We start from the raw sequence: 26583 nt of genomic DNA, 5'->3' as shown, positions 1-26583 counted from the left end.
TGGGCATGTGACTTAAGCATGTGGCTGGTCAAGGTCAATGTGATTGGACCGCTGGAACAGCAGGCCCTGATTCTAGAGTGACTCAGCGGCCAATGCCCCTTGTCGGAACTCTTAACTGCCACGTGGTTATGGCACAAGATTTATCAATGAAAGACGTACAATTATTTTAAAAGTACTGTTTATTGGGACATCTTGAAGGACTGGGGGTGAAGGGAGTCCTTGTTTCCTTTCCATCTCCCATCTGGCACTTGTTGATCGTTATTTGTCACTCATTCAGCATTTACAGAAAGCTTACCAAACGGCAGACCATGTGCAAGGTGTGTGTAGGGGGCAGCGAGGCAAGTTAGAAGGAACAGGAGCCTCTTTCCCACAGTGACAGCTAACAGTGGACACTCTTACAGTGTTTACCACGTGCCAGGCTTGTTCTGAGTGCTGCGGATCTCCTCACTTAACCATTACAACGGCCCCATCTGTCAGTACTATTACCATCCCTATTAGACACTGGATGATGCTGGCATGCAGAGAGATGAACCAGCTTGCCAAAGATCTCACCACTGGTACGCGGCGGAGCAAAATTTGAAAGCAGACTCTCTGGCTCCAGAAACCGTGCTTTTAACCTCCATGCCAGAGAGCTTCTCAAGGAGTTTGTGGTCTGAGTATACATGGCTAAGTCTGTCCCTTTTCAGGGTAAGGCAGTAGGGAGCGATGTAGAAGGAAGCAAGAAGTGACTCAGGTTGAGTGTGTTTGCTGTAAACTAACCCCAAGAGTGTCTGACTCAAGAAATGCTCCATTTCGTGCCCCAAGGAGAAGACTGGAATGATAGGAAATTATTAAGAACAGCAAAAAGTTGGAAAGATTTACCAGCAATGGCAATGCGGTTTAATTTTATGTCCAGGGCTACCAAGGGCTACAACCATGAATCTTCCTTTCACACACATACCATGAGGGTCAATGGATACAGTCAGTCCAATGACATCGTTTTCTCCCTTTCCTCCACATTGCTAGCGGCACCTGTGTGAAAGCCGCTTCCTTGTGGAGGTTCATACCTGTGGGGGCATGTCTAGGAAACTGATGGGATGAGTTTGCCAGAGAGTACTTGCAGCATGCTGGGAAGTTTCAGGAGCACATTCCTGAAGGTGGAAGACTGCAGACATGATCATCGAGCCTTAGCTGTTACAAGAGAGGGGTGACTTCAAGGGTTGGGGTAGAGAGGAAGATGGGGTCAAGTTGTAAGAAATACAGAAGATGTATTTGTGTAGATCTCCTAACAGTAGTATGTTATCGACAAATATTCCTTATTATTTATATAATATATAACATGTAAGTCCTCACCCCAGACTGTCTTTATAAAAACATGTTTGCAGAGACCTGAAAAAGAAAATGTAAACATGCCAGAGGTCTTCCTAAGACCTTCTATATGCCCTTTAATGAGCTACATTTCTAAATGTTAACAAAATATTAGTAATAATAAATGGTGGTATATAGTATCGTTATTGCTCTTATTCCCATTTTTTTGTTGTCACTAATTTTGTATCATGGTCAGTTGGAAAATAGGATTTAATTTTTGAAAATACTCAACTATTTAAGTAGATTTTTCTAAACAGAAGGAGAGGAATGAAATTCACCCAGATAGGTAAGGAACTTAATGGTTATTAGTGGGCATTATGGATTTTGCATTCCTACAGAAACAAACTTGTGACCTCGGATTTTATTATCATAGAATGAATTTCTTGCTAAGAGTTGCTTTCTGCTTATCCCACCATTTGATATTTACAAGATCACTAATATTTCCTCTCTCTACCCTAAATACCTTACTTCTTTCCAGGCAAGTAAGATTTCAGAAAGATGATGGGGAAATTCTTTTCCTTCTAATTGGTTCTTTGGCCCTTTTAATCCCCCTTCTTCCACTCCCAGCAGGGCATTAGTCATTAAAATACGTCAGACAACTGTGGAACCTTCAGGATCGTAACTGTGATATGATCACGTTACACACCCATTCAAAGTCCTCTGCTCCAGGGTCAAGGTTTGGATGATGTCACACAGCCTATGGAGCTCATACCTCCTCGACTGGTTTTTCTGTTGTGAGAAGGATGGGAAAGGGGAGGAAGTGATTCCGAGGATCACATGTAACTATAGTCTAGTAAATTGAGATACTCCCATGTTGACAGGTTAATCTAGTTTATTCCTATTAACCTGGTATATAATATTCTATTACATGAAAATAATCACATTTTATTCATCCATATTGATGGATATTTAGGTTCTAACTTCTTGCTATTTCAAATACTGTTGCTGTGAACGTCCCTATGTAAGTGTTTGTATGCCATCTAGGAAAGTTTCTATAGAAGAGGAGTTTTTAGACTTTTTACCCCTCAATTTGGAAATTGGAATCAAATTTTTTATCATAACTTTTGGTTGCAAAGGAATTGATTTGCTTGTAATGTAAACATTAACATTAAAAGTAGATTTCTTTGGGCACCTGGGTGGCACAGTCTGTTAAGCGTCTAACTCTTGCTTTTGGCTCTGGTGGTGATCTCAGGGTCTTGGGATCAAGCCCCGTGTCGGGCTCTGTGCTCAGAAGGGAATCTGCTTGAGACTTTCTCTCCCTCTCCCCCTGCCCCGCCCCTGGCTCTTGCTCTCTCAAATAAATAAATAAATCTTAAAAAAAAAATAGAAGTGGGATTCTTAAATGTATCCAGTGACATAAAAATACCAAAGTAATCTGATACTTACCTTTATACATCAAACATTAATGATATGAACAAGGTCTCTTATAGTGGGAAATTCTACATCCCTTCTTTTTCTTTTGGGACTTGAACTTTCTACTTCAGTCACAGGTTCTTATCTGAATATAATATACATTTTATGTGTTATGTGTGAGTGTTTTCTACTGATCACTTTAACATATTTCTTTGCCAACAAATTTTACATATAAACTTAAATTACATTGAATTTCTTTAACCGTAATACTCCAAAGTGTTAAAATTTTTTCTGAATTATCATTTTTCGTTCACAACTGACCAATTAAATGCTTTTAAATTTTTGATCATATTGAAACACACACACACAAAATCAATGGAACTTTAAGAAATTGGTTTGTATATCATGAACGAATTTTACTTATTTTTAGAAGAAGACCAGTTCAGCATCGGTTTATGCCCAGTTCTTGCTTTTATATTATAAACACTGAGGACTACCATTCACATACATAAATAAGTAGGTAACAGTTGGAATAAATTGAGTAAATGATGTTACTCATTTATTTGAAAGCTTTACATGCTGTATGCCCCGCATCACTTAGTGGTGTTATTTTTAATGATTAATCAGTGGGTGGTGTCTTTCTTCAATTCACTAGGAAACAAGAAATGTTAACACTCGTATTCAGAAGTGTTTGTCGGTAGGCTCAGCTTCTTAACGTTGCTCTCATTATTTTGGATTGTCTCTTTAGCTTCTTGCATGTCATTACCCTTTGGGGCAGCACATCCTCAAGCACCCAGATAAAGAACATGGGTGTGCCTTTCTCTTCTAAAGAGGAAAAAGGGGCCACTATGAATGGGATTAGGAACCACAGGGGTGCTTGACTCCATGGGTTCTCAGGTAGTTCAGACTTAGGAGGGAGTATACATAGAAGATAAAGATCTGGACTTAACCCCCTAAAAACTGTCTGTGTGCCTCCATTTTCCAGTTTGAAACTCCTACTCTGAGATTTCTCCCCAGCAGCAGAATTGCTAGTGTTCGAGTCTCCTATGCCGTGTGATCGTTTCTCCAAATCCATGTCGCTGAGGATGTTGCTCTGGTTCTCAAGGACTCGGGAGAGGTTCCCTTTTGAGGATCCCCATACATGTTTCATAGGAGTCTTCTAACTTTGGGAAAACCCCGTGGTCATTTTATTTAAATGACTGGTGGCCAGTGAGTGGTAAGCGACCAGAGTTCTAAGAGATGTGTAATTTCTATAATTTGCTTTGGGACAACCTCTGAAAGTATTTTCATGCATAACTTACTTTCTTTTAAAGGGTATCCTGAGTCTCCATCAGCCAAGGTGGTACAAGAACAGCACTCTCCTTGGTTTGCGTGCTGTGCCCTGAAGCAGAAATGCCTTTAATTGTTCATTGCGAAATAAACAGATGTCTAGAGGAGAAGGTTATTAAAAATATATTGTGCAGTTTGGGAGAACTAGAAGTCTGGATTGCTTGACCTAGCCTCACCAGGCAAACCCAAGTCAAGGAAGCTACCAAGGGATGTAAGCTACAAACATGGCTTATTCTTAGGGCAAAACTTTCCAGTCTGCAAATTTCTGGATATAGTTAAAAAGGGCAGTGCATTTCAAAAATAGCCATCCTTGGGCAGGAGAATTCCACTTTAAACACAGAAGACTTGGGGTGTGTGGGTGGTTCAGTGGGTTAAGGCCTCTGCCTTTGGCTCAGGTCATGATCCCAGGGCCCTGGGATTGAGCCCCACGTCAGACTCTCTGCTCAGTGAGAAGTGCTTCCTCCTCTCTCTCTCTCTCTCTGCTTGCCTCTCTGCCTACTTGTGATCTCTGTCTGTCAAATAAATAAAATCTTAAAAAAAAAAAGAAAGAAAAACAGAAGACTTAATGTGCCAAATTCAAATCATAAGGAAAGGTTGCCCAGTTAATAGGACAAATGCCTCAACATTGTAAAATAAACAGAATTTGAAATGCAGACAATCCTATTTTACAGTTATAAGTTATTTAAAAAAATATAAAGACCAAATAATAAAGCAATAAAATATATTACAGTTAGCGAGTCTATAAGAACACATTGACGGTGAGGCACAGCTTAATTTAGGTCTCCCTTCCACTTACCTCAACAGGTGACCTAAGAAGGGGGTGGTTCTGTAAGCTCTAGCAGCCAGTGGCCTGGGGCCACACTTTGGGAGGCAGCCAAGACAAAGGTACTATGTCCAGGAAAAAAATTTCAGAGAGGACTTAGTCCTAGAGCTAAGAAAATAAGGGTTTGTTTGTTTGTTTTCTCCTTAGAAAAATATACTGTTTCTATCCATTAGCTTCCACTTCCTCCCAAGTTCCCTGGCTTTATGAAATTTATGTTTAGGATTTGAAGTATTCCCAGATTAATTGTTAAGTTTAATGACCTTTTGCTTACAGACCTCCTTTTCCTCTTGGGTTTCCTGAAATGTAAAACCTGCACATCTTTTTTTTTTTTTTTTTTTTAAGATTTTATTTATTTGACAGAGAGAGAGAGAAAGCGCGCATAAACGGGAGAGTGGCAGAGAGAGTGGGAGAAGTAGGCTCCCTGCTGAGCAGGGAACCCAACATGCGGACTCGATCCCAGGACCATGAGATCATGACCTGAGCCCATGACCTGAGCCGAAGGCAGATGCTTAACCCACTGAGCCACCCAGGCTGCCAAACCTATATATCTTTTAAGAAATGCAACATACTTAAGTACAACTAATTAGCAGAAATCCACCAAAGAAAACTGTTCACCTATTGTATTTAGAAAAGATAAGATTTCCCTTCTAAGGTAGATCTGATGTTAGGTTTCTCTATGGTATTCTTTCTGAAGTTGCTGTAAGATGAAAAAACCTCAATCACCATGAGAGTACTTTTGAACTTACTAATCCCGAGACATTGTTAACAAGTCTATAAGGCATAGACTCTAGAACTGCTTTATTTTGTCATTAAGTGGAACCATGGAAATTAAATGGTGCCCCCCCACTCCACTGGGCCACTAGGTTAGGTTTAAAAAAATTAAATGTAAATTAAAGATACTGTATTCCTGTGATTGAAAAATCAAAAGGCACAGAGCAATAGCATAATATATGATGGGAATTACAGCCCTTGGAGCCATGTAACTGGACAGTGCTGTAAATGTCACCTTCACTCCTGTCTTCTAGCTGTATCAGGATGTTAATAAGTTTGTTTGTTTTTTTTTTTTTTTGAGAGAGAGGGAAAGGAATAGAGAGCGTGTGGTGGTGGGGGTGGGGAGCAGAGGGAGAGAGACAATCTTAAGTAGGCTCCATAGCCAGTGCAGAGCCTGACACCAGCTCAATCTCACGACCCTGAGATCACGACCGGAGCTGATGAGATCAAGAATTGGATGCTTAACAGACCGAACCACCCACGCACCCCAATAAGGAGAATCTTGAAATGTAGAGATGAGTAGGAGGAAAATGGGACTAGGATGAAAGAGAATGGCAAGAAAGAGGACAGGGAAAGGGAGAGTAGGATGGAAGGAAGAGGATGTGTTAGTCCTTTTGGGCCACTGCAACTAACCACAGTAGCCTGGGTGGCTTCAAGGCAATGGAAATATACTTCTCACAGTTTGGGAAGCTGAAAGCCCCAGATCAGCCTGCCTGCAGGATTGGGTTCTGTGTTTGGGGGAGGGTGAGCTTCGTGATTGACAGATGGCTGTCTTCCCGATGACCTCACCTGGCGTGGTGGAAGGCGGACAGAGTTCAGACAGGCCTCTTTCCTAAGGGCACTAGTGCCATTCATAAGGGCTGCATGCTCAGAACCCAATTGCCTGCCAAAGGCCTACTTCCTGATACCAGTTTCAACCTAAGATTTTGGGGGAGGTGGTGGTGGCGGTGGTGGACACACACATTGAATCCATGGCAGCTTGGAAAAACCGAGGCCGTGCACAAAGGATCAGCACCTTTCCCAGCCCTCTCTTGCAAAGGTCCTTTCAGTGTATTTGTATAAGGATAGAAGAGGAAGGGGCATCTGGCTGGCTCAGTCACTGGAGCGTGCAACTCTTGATCTCAGGAATGTGGGTGTGAGCACCATATTGGGAGCAGAGATTACCTAAAAAATAAAGTTTTGGGGCGCCTGGATGACCCAGTTGGTTATGCATCCGACTCTTGGTTTCAGCTCAGGTTGTGACTCCTGGGTCATGAGATCGAGCCTCTTGTGTGGAGCGGAGTTTGCTTGAGATTCTCTCTCCCTCTTGTCCCTCCCCCAGCTTGCTCTCTGTCTCTCACTCTCTCTAAAATAAATAAAACCTTTTAAACATAAAATCTTAAAAGAAAAGGATAGAAGAGGAAAAAATGGGAAGTTAAGTAAAGGAAAAAAAAAAAAGACCTTTATCTGGGGAAGAGTATTAGTGAGCCCGTGGGAATTCTTAACCACATGAATGTTACTCGAATGTTACTCGAATGAACTTATCTGTATTGCTTTTCCCTCCCCTATCTGTTTTACTTAGCCTCAACCAGGCATATTTTATTATTTTGGGGTTTAGGTTTGAGGGGAAATTTCAGAACGAATAGGCATAAATATTTGTGGAAGAGAGGCAAGCAGGGGTGCAGCCTCTCCTGCCTTCATACCAGAAACAAACTAATACTTCTCTGTGGCAGACTGGCCTGGGGAAACCCAGAGTCCAACTGTCTCTCTGCAGTGACCTGTTCAGACTGCAAGGAGCTCCCCTGTGTGGTGTTGCATCCCGCAGAACGTGTCCTGTTGATTACACCGTGCACCGTTTATACCGTGTCCCGCTCTTCAGCAGACGGCAGTGTTCCCTCTCTTCCCAACCACCTTGGCCATTCCCTTCCTTTTCTTTTTTCCAGGCTCCATATAAGGGCTGCCTTAATGTCCTTGGGAGATACTCCTCCAATGATCCTAGCACTGAGGGGGAGCAAACTAGCTACGGGTAGCAATTCGTGTTTTCACATTTGACCTTTAGAGCCCTAATCTCCTGGTCTAATGAATTGCCCCAACTCAGGGCAAGAGAGTGAGCATTAGTAATCATATTGTTTCCTTACTTATCCCTGTCTTCCCCTGTTCTCAACCTTGAGGGTCCTCAAGCAGTCTTGTTCCCTTCATTCCCCCTGCCCGAGGCTTGAAAACACTATTAAAAGCTACCTGTAGCCAAATTTCTCTCTAATTAATCTTTTGGGATTTTATCAAAATGAGGTTTTCTTCCCATCTTTATTTTCGGTTGGAATAGCAGGAATTTTCCCAGGCTGCAATCCAGGATCCCTCCCCAAGTAGCTGTGTAATCTGGGCATATAATTCCTTTGGGCTTCAGGTCACCGTGTGTAAAACGGGGTTGGTGAAATAAGGGACTTTTGAGGTTTCTCCCAGCTCTTACAGTCCCGGATCCGAACATCATGGGCCACTGCGTTGAATAGTGGGGGTACTGTGATACCAGAAGAGTGTTTCTCTTATTTTCTTTGAGTGGCAAAAGTTATTCAATAGCACGAAGAGTCAGAAGAGGAGAGGGAGTTGATCCAGGGAGAGAGGGTACCTAGGGTAAGGTGCGACATGTCAGCCACACTAGACCCTAATGATGACAGATGTTCTTGCGTACTTCCCTGGGGCAGCGGACACCAAACAGACATTCAGTCTTAAATGCCAGAACTCCCTTAGTGTGCTCATTTATTTAAAAGTGGAATCAGGGGGCTCCTGGGTGGCTCAGTGGGTTAAAGCCTCTGACTTCAACTCAGGTCATGATCTCAGGGTCCTGGGATCAAGCCCTGCATTGGGCTCTCTGCTCAGCGGGGAGCCTGCTTCCTCCTCTCTCTGCCTGCCTCTGCCTACTTGGGATCTCTGTCTGTCAAATAAATAAGTAAAATCTTTTAAAAAAAAAAAGTGGAATTAGAGTTGAGCTCTCTCCCTGGTTTATTTGATATTCTTCTAATATTGGGCATCTGTTGATTTTTAGACTTAATTGTATTGGGCGAGGTCCCTTTTTTTTTTTTAACCTTATGAAAACATTAAATGATCATTGTAAAGAACCTTCAGCCCGTAAAAAAAGAAAGAAATGGAAAGAGAAAGTCTCCTCCCTCGGAAGCCCTCCCTCCCCAGCCTGTAGTCAGAGATAAGCAGTGTTATCTTCTCTCCTGTTTATTCTTTTGGATATTTTCCACGGATTTATGTAAATACAGATGAATGTATTATCACTTCTGTTTTATTTTACTGATGGATAATTTTGTGGCATATATTAATCCTAGTGTAGAAATATGCATGTAACATTGATGAGAGAACCAGTGAAAAAATTATAGGATTAGGGAACAAGATGGGTAACAAACAGAAAACGGTTGCTAATCAAATTGTCAACTAATAGCGATGATTCTTTTTTTTTTTTTAAAGAAAGGTTTTTTCTTTTTTCTTTTCTTTTTTTTTTGAGAGAGAGGGAAAGTACAAACAGGGAGAAGGTCAGAGGAGAGGGAGAGAGAGAATCCCAAGCAGACTCCCCATGGAGCACCACACAGAGCTGGGTCTCAGGACCCTGACATCACAACTTGAGCTGAAATAAAGAACAAAATGGTTAACCGACTGAGCCACCCAGATGCCCTGATATCAATGATTCTTAAATGGTAGAGCTTCCAGGAAGAATTGACCATGAAGATTGGTTTGAGGAGGCATTTCTAGGGGAGTGATCTGGGATCATGGTGGTAGAGAACCACCTACAGTTCCTCCATTTCTCTCCATGCTTACTACTGAGAGGCAGATTCTCTTTTCCCGCCGCCCCACCCCAACCGAGAATCTTGACAGCCTCTGTTACTTGCTTCGGTCAATAGAACAAAGCAAAAATGAAGCTATTCCAGTTCTGTGCCTACACCTGGCAACTTAAGTTTTTTGCTCTCTTGGACAATAATTACCACGTAAAGAACACTGCCAGCCGTGTTGAAGAGGAAGGCTTCATGGAGGCAGCATGCCTCTGGAGAATGAGACCCTGTGAAGGGAGACAGGCCCAGCTCCTTGCTATTCCAGCCCACTGTAGCTGAACTACTAGCCCTGTGCTGGAGGTTGTCTCAGGTCCTCCAGCCCCAATCAAGCCACCCCAGCCAGCAGTACAGGAAGGAAAGACAAGCTGTCACCATTGTGCTGTCCATTGTGCAGAATGGTGAGCAAGAAAATGATCAATGCTTTTCAAGCTGCCACATTTTGCGGTAGTGTGTTATGCATAATAAATAGTGGAAATCGATGTCTGAAAGTTGGGTGTTGGCTTAACAAAAATCTGAGACCCATGGCATCGGCTTTGGGACCAGGCATTGGGTAGAGGTTGGAGAGATGATGAAAGAACCATAACTCTTTTTTTTTTTTTAATTCAGTAATTTAAAAAAATGTTCTATTTTGAAACAATTTTCAAAATAGTCACAAAAATGGCATAGAGTTCACCCATGTTCTTCACCCAGCTGCCCTCATGGTGATAAATTGCATAGCCAGGGAATAATGATCCAAACCAGGAAATTGACATAAACCACAGGTCTTGTAGGAACTTTGCCAGTTTTTCTGGTGATGTTCTTTTTCCATTTCAGAATCCAATCCAGGGGAGTGCGTGGGTGGCTCAGTGGGTAAAAGCCTCTGCCTTTGGCTCAGGTCATGATCCCAGGGTTTTGGGATCAAGCCCCGCATCCGGCTCTCTGTTCAGCAGGGAGCCTGCTTCCTCTTCTCTCTCTGCCTGCCTCTCTGCCTACTTGTGATCTCTGTCAAATAAATAAATAAAATATTAAAAAAAAAAAAGAATCCAATCTAGGGTCCTGTGTTTGCATTTAGTTGATGTATCTCCTTAGTCTGGGAAGGAGACTTTTAGGGGAGTCTCTGAGGGTCATGAGGAAATTGTACTACATGTTGGAGCGGTGGTCCTGTGTAGGGCAAAGTGTTGGGCAGCCCTTGTGTGCAGTGAAACACAGAAAAGACAGAAAATGTACCTAATGAACTTGTAGATCTGGCAAATGGGAGTTTCAAGCTACACATTCAGAGTATCAGTTGGCTTCTCTTAGTGATATGTGATAGTGTTACAAGAGAGAGATGTGTTAAAAAAGGCACTCTTCAGTTTTCAAGCAGAATGTAGAGGAAATAGGGCCTTGGAAATTCTGTGATGTCAGCGATGGTCTCAAAGGAAGAAATGGCCACTGGGGCCTGCCTTTCAAATGGTGCCTTGAGGTAAAAATCCAATCAAGACTCCGTGTTGAAGCCTCTTCAGGTGTTAAGATGTTGTCTCATAGACCATCTCATCTAGCCCAAAGGGCTTCTAAGAAGAACCTTCAGTGAGTCCAACAACAGCTTTGGTAGGGCCCGAAGTTGACACAAGTTTGTTTTTAGAAGAATTACAGATGTTGCTTTGTGGGCAGAGTTGTTGTAGGCAAGAAGTAAACTCCATTAAGAGTCATAGGAGACTCACAGAACGTTGAAGACAGTAATACTGATGAAGTCAGTGCTAGCCTGAACTAAAGAGGAAAGAGTTCAAAATGGAAAAAAAGCCATGGAGCCCCCATCTTTCTGTGGGTAGGACCTAGGCCAAGAGAGCTGTTGGACTGTAAAGGGCAGGCAGTGGCCTGTGGAAAGGGAGCTTCAGAGGTTGTAGCCTGCACCCCGGAGGTGCGAGCCAGGAATAGTGGGTTGGAAAGCGCCTCCCAGGAGAAGAACTGGACCGTAATGGTGGTCTGGGTCCAGAGTGAGGGTGACAGTGCTCAGCCGGCTTTCTGAACTGCTAGGAATGGTGGCTGCTCCATGCCTTCTGTTTCCCCCCAGCTTTGATCAGGAGCATCTGTCTAGTTATCTTATCCCTGCCTCAGCATCATACGTTGTGTCTGCAACTTGTCTTTTCAGCTCATAGCAGCTAAATGTATCTAAAGTGCCTCAGTCACACTTGGGCCTGGTGTCTATCATTAGATCTGGGCCCTTTGAGCCAGTGTTGCACAGAGTGACAATCTGGGGAGCAGGAGGGAGTGTATTTTGCTAATCTGGTGGGGTGTGTGTGTGTGTGTATGTGTGTGAGAGAGAGAGAGAGAGAGAGAATTATTGTGGCCCGTGATACAGTGGTTCCCAATGTGACTGCCAACAGTTCCTTCCATTCCAGGCACTCCTTCCATTAAGGAGTATGGTCTCTTTCCTGCTCCCTTGGGTCTGGGCTGGCTGGCCCTGTGACTGGCTTTGGCCGGAAGAATACAGTGAAAGTGATGTTCTGGGACTTCCAAGCCCTGGCTTTCACTGGCCTTGTAGCTTCTGCTTTCTCTTTCTTGGGATCCAGGCTGTAAAGAAAGTAGAAAGGAGCTTGGGCTGGCCGCTGAATCATGAGCAGTGACATGAAGAGAGGGGGCCGCCAGCCATTTCAGTGCCCCAGTGGAAGCATCAGACGCCAGGGAAGCCATCTAGGCCGTCCCAGCCCCAGCATAACTCACAGCTAGAGGCGACCACACGTCTGACCCCAGCTGCCGCCCTGGGAAGGCAGAAGAACTGCCCAGCTGTGCCCTTTCCAAACTGCAGAATCGTGAACAAAGAAGTGGTGGTGGTCCTCTTAAGGCACCGAGCTTATGGTGTTTTTTTATGCAGCAATAGATCATTGCTAATTGAACCTTACCAAATGTCAAGGTTCTTTCAACTGCTTTGACTTCACTCCCTGGGCTGTGAAGAGGTTGTAACAGATAAAGAAGCCACATTTCAAGGAGACTCCATTCCATAAAGGCTGGACCCTCTACGCCAGTCACTGCTCTGTCCATGGAGCTTTGCACAGAATGAGCACATAACAGATGACCAAATATTTGTTGACAGGACAATTAAATGAATGAATGGTGATAAAAGATGCCACACCATGAGAAAGAAAGACAAAAAAATATATTTTAGGGCGCCTGGGTGGCTCAGTGGGTTAAGCCGCTGCCTTCGGCTCAGGTCATGATCTCAGGGTCCTGGGATCGAGTCCCGCATCGGGTTCTCTGCTCAGCAGGGAGCCTGCTTCCTCCTCTCTCTCTGCCTGCCTCTCTGCCTGCTTGTGATCTCTCTCTGTCAAATAAATAAATAAAATCTTTTAAAAAATATATATATATATTTTAAAAAGAGTTTGTCTCATTCTTTTTTTTTTTTTTTTTTTCCTTTCAAAAAGGTGCTCTTCGTCTTCAGAAACATTGATGCCTCGGATGCCAGAAGGATGTCCTGAAGGGAAAGATTGGTAGGAGTGAGGCACAGGCAACCTTGACTCCTTCTCTATGTCCCTCCTACACCTAGACGAAAGAGGGCGACTCTGGGATGCACCCGGCAAATGCACCAACACCTGCTGGTAGATACAAATTATTATCTTTTTCTATTCTTGGAAGAGCTAAAAGCAGAATATATGTTCCATAGGACTATAATTAGAGTTAGTACCAAAAGGACCAGAGTAGAATATAAAATAGCCAGTGTTAGGTTGGACAGTAAAATAGTCAAAGCTAATTTGTCATGTTAGGTCTTTTCTTTCCCATCACTCTCTGGTTCAGTTTCTGAACACAGCGACCCCATGCATGCCTGTTCCTGCTCTGTGGTTCTCCCAGGAATACCTGGCCCCACCCTTGTTTCTCTGAGAGTGATCATTTCATACAGCACACCTCTCTACTGGGACATGAAAGGAGACCCAAGTGCTGTGTGCAGTAGCTCTGGGAAACCTTAGACACAAGAAGGGAAAGTTCTTTTTTAGGGTATGGTTACTTGCAGTGCCTTCTGGAGAAGTGCCTTCTGGAGATATGTCTTGGGCAAAAACATCTTTATTTAAAAGAACAGCAATATTTGTAATTAGGATAAGCAAAATAAGGGGAAAAACCTTGGACCCTTGGAATAATAGGGTGGTTTAAAATTCAGACCTATAATTATTATATTTTTCTATTCTGTGTGATTTAGAAAACAGTGGTTAAACAGATAAAAATAGAAAAGATTGCTTAAAAATTAAAGCCATTGATTTAGATCTCTATTTGAAAGGTCAGTGTGTGGGAGCTGAGAAAGGCAGTATAGTGATCAGCGTTCAACAAAAGACATTTTAGCAGCAGAACCTACAAAGAGCACATCAACTATTTATATCGCCCACATCAAGTTACTGGTTATTTCATTTATCAAAAAAAAAATAAGAAAGTTATTTTCTTTGGACATTCTTTGGGTGCAGTAACAATACAGTTTTGGAATCAGCTGTTAGAAACTATAATTAAAGCTGGTTTATCATGTTTACTAATTATTCGCATAGTTAGTCTCCCTGAAGCTTTATATAATTCTCCCTTTGTTACAAGCTTCTGTTTCTCCCTAGGGCAGTCTGAATCCAGACAGGTAAAGAACTAGAGTGCCTGGAAACCAACGTCTGGTAATATCTGTACATCCAAACAGATACCTGCAGGTGAAGTGGAAAAACAATACACAGATTTGAAACTTCCTGTGCATTTGATAGAGTTAGCTCTTTGGAGATTTCAGCTCTACCACTCGGGTAGGGCGAGCCCCTGGGTACAAGGAAGAAATGAAGGAAAACAAAAACGGAAAACTGAAGTTTCCTTCAGGAACCTATTTAACACTGGGGAGGGAAGGAGGTGTTTATTCGGTAATTATTAAAAACGACCTGATAATACTGTCTGGCTGGCCAGACATCTGTCAGCATCGATGATCCTTTTCGTTTACTGCTCGAGAGAGGCAGAGGGAGCTCACGTTCAGAGAAGCAGCAAAACTCCGGTCCCATTTTGTTCCCTCCGACAAAGGAACTCCTGCTGTGGGCCAGTCTCCCATTCCAGCACTTCAAGGTGGTGCACGCCTTCTCTCCACAAGAACTCTGTGCCATGGGAGTGGAAAAGCATCCTGTCTCCTCATGAACCCATTTCCTTTCCAGGAAGTGTATTTCGGGATAGGGTAGGCTCCAGGGGCAGGGGCGGAGTAGGGCAGCACTAACACCGTGGACTCTGGAGACAAGATCAGCCACTTGAAAAACTGAAGTGGGACATTTTACCCCTCCCCAGTCTACCTCCCTTCAACTTCTTCATTTCCCCGTTCCCCACCAAGTGGTATTTGCTACCTAATGAGCACAACTCAGTTTCTTAACACATAGTCTAGTAGAACACCTACAAATCAGGGACTCCTTATCATTGGTTATTTGTAAAATAAGGAAATCTCTGGCTTACCCTAGGCTGTGTGGATTGGGTTTTCATTTTGGAAACCAAATGGAGGCCTTTCTCCTACTCTTTCCAGATTGTGGCAGGCCCCCCCACCCCCATTTCCTTTTCTACTTGTGGCCTTCACCTCCCACAGGCTGACTAGGATCATGCACAAAAACAGCCTCCAGTGAGTAGCAACGTGGAAGATTCAGCAGGTTGCTAACTCCTGTAGGGCTATCTTAAAAGGATGTAGTCTATAAATGCAAAGTGTTATGGAGCCTGGGAGATCTCTAAGAACACTGTAAATATCCCTGGTTTAATTAGTACTTGTGGAATTAGGTAATGGCCTGTGGCTTCTAAGCAAGCCCTCTTGGGGTTTCTAGTCTTCAAGGGGCTGCCTGCAACCATGATGTGCTCATGCACAGTCTTCTTTTGCAGATACGGAATAAATCCTTTTAGACCTTCCTAGGCACCTACTCACAATTACTGCAATACACATGCTAACTGATCCCATTCTCCCAGGTCTTTTAAAAAAAAAAAAAAAAAAAAAAAAAAAAGCAAGCCAGCCAGCCAGTGCCTCAGCCCAAGTCTCAACTAAGATACTTTGGACTCCGATTGTCTCCTTGAGTTCTACTTCCCAGGGGAAAAGAAAAGGAAGAAATTCCTAGATTGATGTTGATTGATACTCATTCTCTTCGAGCAGAAAGTGGACAACTCTCTTTGCCGCAGCTGATCAATGTCATGGTAATTGCGCTCCAGCTCTCCGAATTTCTGAACCGGCTCTCTCACGGGGATAGGTCAACCAACCAGGGCTGTTAGCCGACTTGACAGGTTTGTTTTGGGCTGATGGCCATTGACTAGGTTCTCCGACCAGATAAGTCACTTGGCTGAGTCTACAGTAGGTGGGGCGCGCTCACCAGCTTAAGGGTAGTGACTGGAAGTTTGTCGCAACGCTGGTGAATTCAAGCAGCGGGCTGCTGCAGGAGATACCGTTTTGCCCCCGGTGCACAGCGGCAGGAAGGTGCGTCCCTGCCAGCGCAGGGCACCAGGAAGGGAAATGCCAGACTCCCGGGGCTCTGCCCCTTCTCCCACGGTGAGGAACGCGCACTGTTGGCTGCGCCAGAGCTCCAAGTCTCAGTCTTGGCCCTTTAGCTGGCTCGGTAGGTAGCTCGCGAATGGGTAGGACCAGCTTGGAAGCTCTCCCTCCGTGGTCTGCGAGAAGCCGTGGCCAGTGGTGCGGGGAGGTGGGGGCACGTGCTCGAATGTGGGTGCTTGTGTAACCAGCTCCCCAGGCGCCAGCACCGACAGCGCTCGGGCGGGAGGCCGTCGGAGCCTCCGTTTCCGCCGCGACCCGGAGGCTCGGGGTTCCGCTGCCGACACACGGCAGCCACCCCGAGCAAAGGACGAGAAGCACTTGCCTCCGCAGCTATCCTAGGGGAGTGGGAATTTGGAAAGTTCCCCAACTAGGAACACACGTGACCTCCTCCTGAAAGTAGTTCCGACTGTGACCCGCGTATCCCTCCACCTCCTTTTGAACCGTCCTCGGTCTCCTCGGCCACGCCCACTCGCAGGGGCTGCCGCTTCCTACCGTCCGGTATTTCACACTCGGGCCCGGGCAGCGCCGGCCGCTGGCGTGCGCAGCTCGGCTCGAGGAGCGCGGAAGCCGGCCCGCGGCGATCCACCCGGCCGGGTTTTCACAGTGGCCCGAAAGGGGGCGGGGCGAGGCAGCTCTTGAGTCCCGAGCTCTCAGTCCGCCGCGGTGAACCGAGCTGGAGCTCCGAGGGGAGGGACGCGCAGCTCTCCAGGGGGCAATGCGGGGGGCTGCTGTGTGGGTCCGTCCCCCGGGGTACGCTTTTGGGGCAACGCGGGCAGTAGTCCTTGGAGGCCCAGACATTTAGGGACGGTGTGCTCACACGCAGCGCGCTCGGTTGCGAGCTCGCGTTTTCAGGGCGAAGGAGCCGAGCTGCTGGGGAAGCGGGAGGTGGGGCGGGGAGAGCGAGCCGGATGAGGCGATACACACGGAGACACAATAGGGGGTTGTTCTTTGTGCAAAGACTGACACCTTGAGGACACGGGCGGGGGGGGGGGGTGAGCAGAGAGGTAGGCTCCCTCGGCAAAGGCTGCTGTCGGCGAGTCCCTGCCAACGACAGTGATCCGACAGCGGTGCAAAAGGAGGACGAGGCTGGGGGCCGGACTGGGGAAAGCTGGGGGCGGAGGCGCGGGGGAGGGGCGCCCTCGCGGCGGGGACCGTCCCCGCGTTTCCCTGGACCCCGACCAGCGCGAGTCACCTGGGCCTCCCTACCTGTCCACACAGGTAACCTCAGACTCGAGTCAGTGACACCGCTCAGTGCACCCCTCAGCTCTCCCCTTCAGCCCTCCCCGTCCCCGACCGGGTTTCTGAGCGCAGGCCGAGGCTTGGCTCGTTTCCCCTCCACCGCTCCCTCCCGCTCCAACCCCCCTCCCCGCGCTGCTGCAGAAGCCGCGGCAAGTGCAGCTCCTGGCTGGCGCCTCGCACAAGCCCGAGCGAGCCCCGGGCGCTCGCACTGGGCATGCTCAGTTGCGGCCGCAAGCCGGTGCTCGGCGCTCGCCCCCGGAGCTGCAGCCCCTGCCCCTGCGCGTCCCTCCCTCCCCCGACGCGGTCTCGCCCGCCTCCCACCTCCCCTCGGGCTCCCAGGCGCCGGGCTCCCGGCGCGGCGGCGGCGGCGGCGGAGGGGGCGGGCGGGCCGGCGGGCGGTGATGTGGCGGGACTCTTTGTGCACTGCGGCAGGATACGCGCCGGGGCGCCGAGCCGCGGCTGCGCTCGGCTCTCTCCTCTCGGAAGCTGCAGCCATGATGGAAGTTTGAGAGTTGAGCCGCTGTGAGGCGAGGCCGGGCTCAGGCGAGGGAGATGAGAGACGGCGGCGGCCGCGGCCCAGAGCCCCTCTCAGCGCCCGTGAGCAGCCGCGGGGGCAGCGCCCTCGGGGAGCCGGCCGGCCGGCGGCGGCGGCAGCGGCGGCGTCTCTCGCCTCGTCCTCGTTCTCTCTTCTAACCGTGCAGCCTCTCGCTCGGCTTCTCGTGCAAGGGACGGTGGAAGCCGCGGGCCCGGGCGGGAGCCGGCTGAGGCGCGGCGGCGGCAGCGGCACCTCCCGCTCCTGGAGCGGGGGGGAGAAGCGGCGGCGCCGGCCGCGGCGGCTGCAGCTCCGGGGAGGGGGCCGGAGTCGCCTGTCACCATTTCCAGGGCTGGGGCCGCCGGAGAGTTGGTCTCTCCCCTCTTACTGCCTCCAACACGGCGGCGGCGGCGGCGGCACGTCCAGGGACCCGGGCCGGCTGTAAACCTCCCCTCCGCCGCCGCCGCACCCCCCCCGGCCCGGGCTCCGGAGGCCGCCGGCGGAGGCAGCGGCCGTCCCGAGGATTCGCCGTCTCCTTCTCGTCCCGCGGCCGCCGCGGCCAGGCCTCTGGCTGCTGAAGAGAAGCAGGCCCCGTCGCTGCAACCATCCAGCAGCCGCCGCAGCAGCCATTACCCGGCTGCGGTCCAGAGCCAGGCGGCGGCAGAGCGAGGGGCATCCGCTACCGCCAAGTCCAGAGCCATTTCCATCCTGCAGAAGAAGCCCCGCCACCAGCAGCTTCTGCCATCTCTCTCCTCCTTTTTCTTCAGCCACAGGCTCCCAGACATGACAGCCATCATCAAAGAGATCGTTAGCAGAAACAAAAGGAGATATCAAGAGGATGGATTCGACTTAGACTTGACCTGTATCCATTTCTGCCGCTGCCCCTCTCTGCCTTTCTGTCACTCTCGCTTAGAACGTGGGAGCAGACGGAGGCGAAAAATTTCGATGGTTTGGGTGACCGTAGCAGCTAACTGCTCGAATATCTAGATCATGTCTCTTTGGTGTCTCTCTTGAATGCATCCAGCCTAGGGTGTGTTCGGCTACATGGAACTCTGGCCCGCTTGCGAGTGTCAAGGCACCGATTGCTTTCTCGGGTCTGTCTGCGGGGTCTCTTCCGAAGGGCTATTGTCCGTTAACACAGAACGCGGTACACTGTTGGTGGATTAGTGTGAGCTCGGTAATCCGGTCTGCTAAATGAACAGAAAAGTAGACGCTTTGAGGTTGAGCATATTTCGATTAAATCTTGGCTTTAGGCCCTAGATCAAGGGTATAGATTAGATTAAAATGAAAATTAGTGTTGCACGTATGCATATTGCATCAGAATCTTGCACTGATTGTTTTTAGTTTCCTGGGTTGCATTGATAGACTTTTTTTCTTTAAATGTGAGTTGTGAGCTGATTTGCATAACTTTGGAAGCAGAGTCGTTTTCGGCTTGTATGGGTGTTCATTGGAGGGCAGAAGTAGGTTTGTGTATTTAAGCTAAGTTTAATTACAACTTTGAACTGCATTTAGAAGTTTTGTAGTTTGAAATCAGTAGTGTCATAGGGAATATGCCTCATAAGGCGCTCTTACTGGATCTTTGTTAAATTTGCCCCCCCCCTTTTTTTTTTCTCCTGATGGGGTGATAGAGGATAAGGCATGAAATTTGCAGCTCAGTAGCATTTTATATTCAGTGGTCCTGTCACACGTAATAGAATGGAGATTGAAGGTTTTTTGATCCCAGATGATAATGTTGTGTGGTTCCAAGGGTATTGTGTGCAGCAAATTGTGATTGCCGAGATTAAGTGTCAGTTCTTCCTTGAAATTTAAGTGTTACTGTGATGCCGGAATGGCTGCTCACCTAATTCAAGTTGCAGATCCTCTGACACCGTTGGGGGGTCCATTAATCGTACTCTGACTTACGTATAATGTCAAGAGTAATTTAACCGGCAAGAGCGGATGATTCCAGCGTCAGGCTGTGTAGGTATGTTAGCTGTTTTTCACCCATTGCCTTAAATTTACTGACTCAGGTTGTTGAATAAGACAGAAACCCAAGAATTTTAAGAAGCATTATTGTTTCGGTTGTCTACCAGTTAGGCCTTTGTACCTCAAAAGATAGTGGTTATCGAAAGGCATTGATCTTTGCAGTTTCAGGTATAATGTACTGGTTTTGATCAAGGAGGGGGATAGAGCCCTCCTGGTTTGCAGAATGGAAAGTATCACAGACATTCAGAGTTCCTGGTAGGCCTGTGTTGTTCAAGGAATGAAAAAACAGAATTAAGTTGTTGGTTTGAGGTGGCTGAAGCATCTTATTGAGGCTGCTGTTAAGACCAAAAATTGGGTGATGTGAGTTATCACAGTGGACAATACTTAGTTAAAATTATGTAATTGCATCATTGTTAATATTCTTAATAGAAATTATGTCTTAGCAAATATCAGTAAACATTCTGCCTAAAGGTTGAGTGGCGCTAAGGTGTCCATATGTCCTGCTAAAAACTGTGGGGGAAGATTTGTTTTTTGAAGAAACTGTTTTCTATCTGAAGAGGTTTTATTCCTTTGGATTATATAGCTGCACGTAGATGTGCGTAACTAATTTTGCCCAAGTGTTTGTTTTGAGATGAAGGTAAAAGTTACTGAAGAAGGAGCTTTATAACATACAAAACGTAAGTTTTCTGTTAAGTTAAAAAATTAATGTTTGAGAAGAATATTTAGAAGTTCTGGAGTCTGCATTAATTGCAGGACTAGTCAGGCTGAACTTGACCCACTTGCCTAGAAGGTAATTAATTATGGAAAAACTTCTGACTTGTAATTTATTTCAAAAGCAGTCTACTGTTGGTGTGAACTGACAGCCATCTGGATGCATAGGAACAAACTGATTAACTGTTTCTTTAACTTTTTCAGAAAAGTCCCCATGCAAAAAAATGCCTCTAATGCTGTTTGGTAGATTACTTTTATTATTCAGAGTACATTTATAGTATTTTTACTTTACTCATTTGCTTTAAAATTTAGCAGGGTTTTAAGTTTAAAATTATTCTACCAGGTTATTTCCACGTGAGTAGAGAGATGATTGGCCAGGTCTCCGTTGATTTCAGAAGTGCCTTTACACGTGAGTTATGTGAGTTATGTGAGTTAAAACTTTCTCGAGCACTGTGCTTTTAGTTATATATGGAAAGCAGTGTAAAATATTGCATCAAATGACTAATAACACTTAATTTCTAGAGTAGTGGTTTTATTGAGCCAAATATTGATATGAAAAAAAAAATCACTTAGGAAAAAGTCAGTGAAGGGCTCTTTTTTGATAGTTGCACTTCCAATAATTTTGTTACACCAAAGCACTTTGGTTTGCTTGGTTTCACTTTAGTGTTCTGTGTTTATTGGGGGGGAGGGGCATTAAAATGGCCATTGAAGACTGTCTCCGGCAGGTATCTGTTTCAGCAGCTAGCCTGTGAGAAGTTAAATTTCTTTATGAAAGTAGTGATTGGAGTGTTTCTATCTGATAAGAAAGATTAAGAATGTAGTGATTTCTCAGAGGAAAATTGAGAACGATTATTTGCAAATTTTGCAATATTATTTGCAAAATTGAGTTATTCTAAAAATAATTTGTTGGTATCTTATTGTTAGTCTAGAAAGTAGCATTGACCGTGAGACTGTAAAAAAGTTTAGTATCTTTAGATTTCCTGGAAATTTTAGGCTTTGGTTGTATGTATTTTTATTTTTTGGTAAGTTTGCATCTTTTCAAATGTGAATCATTGCGAGTTTTTTTAACTTGCAGAGGGTACAGGGACTGTTGAACTATTGTTTTTTAAGATTAGTGATTATTGAAATGATCATACTGTGAGATGTTTGGTTTTTTTTTAATTCTATTAACAATTTTTATTTTGCCCTGTTTCATATCTGCTAAGTTGCATTTCTTTTCAGAGCAACATGACTGGGCATCCTAATTGCTGTGTAACAGTTTACAAACTTCATTTTCATGAAGATTATTCAAGAATAAAGTGCCTCTGAGAGGACAATAATTTGCAGTCTCTGACTTAATGTAAGGAAAAAGGGATTTTATTGCTGTGCATTGTGAAGGTTTACAGAGTAGTGCAGTCATCTGTGGATTCACATCGTGTATCGTGCACTAAAGGACTAGTACGTGAATAAACGTTCTGAAATATGGTGACTTACAACCACCTCAGTTTAAAATTTATTTTTAGAAACTGTAGAAAAAGAAAGATGCATTGCTGTTCCTTCCTTTTGGAATTTTAACAACATGACCAAGGCAGCAATCAATGTTTTAGTTTTTGTGTGGAATAGTACATCTGTTTTTTCCTAATAACCACTAAAATAAAATACACAAACTTCTTTATTCTTATTTTCACATGTTCTCATTTTGAGATTTGCTCCATTTGCTGTTTGTTCGTTTGGTGATACCTTAATACTTCTTAGTATTTTTTAGGCCACTTTAGTAATTATACTTCAGTGACTTTTAATGGAGGAATAGTTACTATGGGAAAATGAATACACAAAGTTTCAACATTAATTCACTCTCAGTAAACATTTTTTTTTTTTTTAAGATTTTATTTATTTATTATTTAAGGGAGAATGAGAGAGTGAGCGAGCAAGAGATGGGGGAAGGTCAGAGGGAGAAGCAAACTCTCCACCAAGCAGGGAGCTTGATGGGGCACTCCATCCCAGGACTCCAGGATCATGACCTGAGCTGAAGGCAGTCGCTTAACCAGCTGAGCCACCCACGCGCCCCATCATTTTACTTTCAAATTTTAACCTCAGCCTTTTTAGTAAGACAAATGTGTAGGAAATGTTTTTTATATTAAAACCGTATATGTGAGATGGCGTTTGTAAAGAGAAATTTAGAAGTGTGCATGCACTTGGTAGTTTTTCACTTCAAGTGTTTGGCCTTGGTTGTAGTCCAAGGGTTTAGCTTCCAGGAGCTATGGTATTAATGATTGTATAAAATACTTATTTAATATCTTTTTTTTTTTTTTTTTCCCTGAAGAGACCATGAGTTCTGAAGTTTTATTTCTATTTTGTGGAGCCCTCCCTCTTCCTCACCTTCTCTTCTCTTTCTCCCTCATTTTTTGTTAGATAAATTTTGATTTCAAGTGAAGTCAGTTTGGAGAATTCTTTTGAGACCTGAATTCATTAAGAAAATGAGAATTTATTCTTAGAATTTGTTCTAAGGATAGTGACTTAAGACCTTTGTATCAACTTCTGAGGTAGGGGTCAGTAATGATTTCTGTAAATAATTCAGTTCTGATTTACAGTTGCTTTCTGTCTGGTAGCTTTGAAATTAATGCATTTGCTGTCAGAGTTGTCAATAATGTTGAGGTTAGACTGCATGACCTTAAGTTGGTAAGGATTTACTGAGTGAACTGATAACCGTAATTGTTTTATAAAGGCCACTTACTGCCACGTGCATTCTTTGCTAGGTGGTCAAAAAGTGTTTGCTTTAATATATTAAGGTTAAGTTGAAAACTTCATATTATTATTGCATAGTGAAGTAGATGTTTTAAAATAAAAATTTGTTATAATAAATTTTTCTTTAGTGTTAGAGGTAGGTCAATTTAAATATATGTTATTCACAAAGAGTAATCTTCTCAAAGAAGACTTTAATGTATGATACAAAACTTAGATCACTGTTTATCCGTAAAGGTATATACTTTTTAAGTTTGTTTTTGGGAGAGGTATGCAACTTTGAATGCCAAGTTACACTTACTACAATACAACTTACACTTAACATAATCTGATACTGCCTCCATATAATGTAGGAATTTTTTTTTCAAGACTTTGTTGATTTATTTGACACAGAGAGCACAAGCAGGGGGAGCAGCAGGCAGAGGGAGAGGGAGAAGCAGGCTTCCTACTGAGCAGGGAGCCTGATGTGGGACTTACAGGACCCTGGGATCGTGACCCAAGCCAAAGGCAGCCAGCCACTTAACTTACTGAGTCACCCAGGCGCCCCAGGAATTTTAATTTAGTGTTAAAACGTTTGTATTACAGCATCCCATTTTCACATTTGATCATGAGTTTCAATATAATTTTAGGCCTTGGAAATGGGAGGAAAACGAAAGGATTTTTTTTTTTTCTTATTCATTCTTGCCAGGTATGGGGAAGGATGGAATATGCTTGAGACCTACCTGGTAAAGGCCATTTTGTGTGTGTAGGGATGATTCTTTTTTTTTTCTTTTGCCTTTGCTGGTCTCCCAACTGTCTCCCAGTACCATCACTAGTGAAGCACTTGATTTCCAGTGAGTTTTTTTGCTTGCATATTTGTTTTACATTGCAGAATGAATGATGCTCTGTCTCATTATATATGTGACTGTCTGATGATATGATTTTTATGTATTGTTATGTGTTGCATAAACTAGCCGTATTTTTGGTCTAAGTCTCTGTTAAAGAATTCAACATTTTGACATCTTCTAGGACAATTGAGTTGTCTAAAACTCTTTCCTGACACATGCCATCTTTGTGCTACCAAAACTCAGTGGATTTAATATTATTTAGACTTCAGAATAGTTTCGAATTTTATTTCCTTTGATTTTTGTGGATTTTCAGACTAAAATACCAGGTTTTTTTCTTTACTAGTAATTGCAAGTATTGCATTCTGCCAATTTTGTATATTTAATATTTTTGACCTTTAAAAAGAGAGTATATTGTAATGTGTTATGAAATGCATTGTGATTTGAATCACATATTCTTTCAATCAGGTGTATTTTTTTTTTTTTAAGATTTTATTTATTTATTTATTTGACAGAGAGAAATTACAAGTAGACGGAGAGGCAGGCAGAGAGAGAGAGAGGGAAGCAGGCTCCCTGCTGAGCAGAGAGCCCGATGCGGGACTCAGTCCCAGGACCCTGAGATCATGACCTGAGCCGAAGGCAGCAGCTTAACCCACTGAGCCACACAGGCGCCCCCAATCAGGCGTATTCTTGAAGTGAGTTATAAGTAGAACATACATGTTCAAAGTTGCAAACAACTCTGCTTTAAAATGTATGCAATTTTTAAAAAAAATTTTTTTATTTATTTGACAGATCACAAGTAGGTGGAAAGGCAGGCAGAGAGAGAGGAGGAAGCAGGCTCCCTGCTGAGCAGAGAGCCCGATATGGGGCTCAACCCCAGGACTCTGAGATCATGACCTGAGCTGAAGGCAGAGGCTTAACCCACTGAGCCACCTAGGTGCCCCTGTATGCAATTTTTTCCATTTAAAATACCTTAACTCATGAATTAGTGAGACTTCTTTTTGAGTATTCTAGTCATTTTGAACTGATTAGAGATTAAATAAATAGAATTGAAAACTTGTTTCTGCTTTTAAAATGAAGTTTGAGGGATGTTAACTAAGCTTGATTTTAAAATGTGTACTTATGAATTACTTTGTTCTGACTCTGTTAGAGATCACATGGAATGCTTGGGCTTTTCCTATTTTTTATTTTTTTATTTTTTAATTTTTTTTATAATGTGAAGACTGTTTTGCCAGCTTTGTAAAATTTATTTAACATTCCTAACTTAATCATTCAAGAAATATGAAATAAGAGAAAAATGAGGACTTGAGTCAGAAGATTTTTTTTTCTGCTTAATTAATGTGCTAGTATTAGCTGGCATATATCTTAACAGTGTCTTATATTTATTTAGTATTTTTTTTTAAATTAACAAAGCCCTTTCTTAATCTTTAGCTCATTTGGTTTTGCATAGAAAAAAAAAAGCCTAAAGGAGCAAGTATTACTGTCTATCCTTATTTATTTTTATTTTCTTTTGTAATGTAGGAATCATAGCTCCGGTAAGAATCAGTAACTTGTTAAGGGCTAGTAGAAATTGAGTCCAAAAAGGGTGTAGGGTTTTTAGGTACTTGGTGCAGTATTTTCCCCATTATAGTAGTGGTTCTCAAACTTTAGAGGGCCTCAGAAGAACCTAGAGGACTTGTTAAACCATCAGTTTCTTGTCCCACCCTGAGAATTTGTGATTCATTAGGTCTGGGTTGGGGCCTGATAATTGGCATTTGTAACAAGTTTCCAAGTGATGCTGATACTGGTGGTCTGGGGTTCACACTTTGTGAACCACTGTATTATGTTCTCTTCAATTAAACAAATCCTTAATGTGTTATTTCCTTTAGGTTAATAGAATTTATACATACGTTACTTAATTTGATCTGTAAACCCTAAATAGCTCAACATGGCAAATTTTATTCTGATTATGTAGATGAGGCAGTAAGTTTAGAAAAGCAGCGTGCTGGGGTAGATAGAGCATGGACTTGGGAGTCAGCTAGTTAAAGTGTAGCTTAACTCCTTGCTCAGTCACAGATCAGTTGTGTAATAAGAGATACACTGCTTAACATTAGTGAACCCTACTTTCGACATCTCTAATGTGGTAAAAATCCTGATAGGGTAGTTTTTAGGTTTGTTAGAAGTATAGGTGAGGTGTTCAATGAGTATTGGTTGCGAACTGGGAGTAACTGCCTCCCACCTTGCGGTGTATGGAGGCATTTTGGGTGGTCACAGTTGGGCAGTCAGTGTGGGAGGGGTTCTCTAGTAGAGCCCAGGGAGGCTGCTGTGTGTCTTAGGTGTACAGAACAGTCCCTCCCACAGCAGAATTGTCTGGCCCAAAGTGCCAATAATGTGAGGTTGAGAAACTAAACTTTACTACTCTTTTTAAAGATTTTATTTATTTGTCAGAGACAGAGTGAGCACAAGCAGGGGAGAGGGTCAGGCAGAGGGAGAAGCAGACTCCCCACTGAGCAGGAACCCCATGTGGGACTGGATTCTAGGACCTTGGGGTCATGACCTGAGCTGAAGGCAGATGCTTAACGACTGACTCATCCAGGCGTCCCGAGAAACTGTAAAGGTATAAAGTGTCTGGTACCTGGTAATAAGAGAAGTATAATATTTGATAAAAGTCAGTACCTTTGGCCTTAGGCTGTGGTATTTAAGAAGGTCAGTTTGCT

The 26583-nt window shown here is 44.1% G+C and overlaps 1 long non-coding RNA gene across 4 annotated transcripts in view; it reads left to right on the top strand.

The window, feature by feature from the left end:
- LOC122900670 overlaps window positions 1-14282 on the top strand; it is a 35334-nt gene extending 21052 nt beyond the window's left edge. For all 4 annotated transcript variants that reach the window (XR_006383296.1, XR_006383295.1, XR_006383297.1 and 1 more), the window contains 2 exons: window positions 12807-12980; window positions 13971-14282. This is a non-coding gene — a long non-coding RNA (uncharacterized LOC122900670). The remainder of the gene's footprint in view (window positions 1-12806; window positions 12981-13970) is intronic.
- The last annotated feature ends 12301 nt before the right edge of the window (window positions 14283-26583 follow it).

The sequence above is a fragment of the Neovison vison genome, chromosome 2, assembly GCF_020171115.1.
Source record: "Neovison vison isolate M4711 chromosome 2, ASM_NN_V1, whole genome shotgun sequence".
NCBI lineage: Eukaryota > Metazoa > Chordata > Mammalia > Carnivora > Mustelidae > Neogale > Neogale vison.
This window is presented reverse-complemented; position numbering and strand designations above follow the sequence as displayed.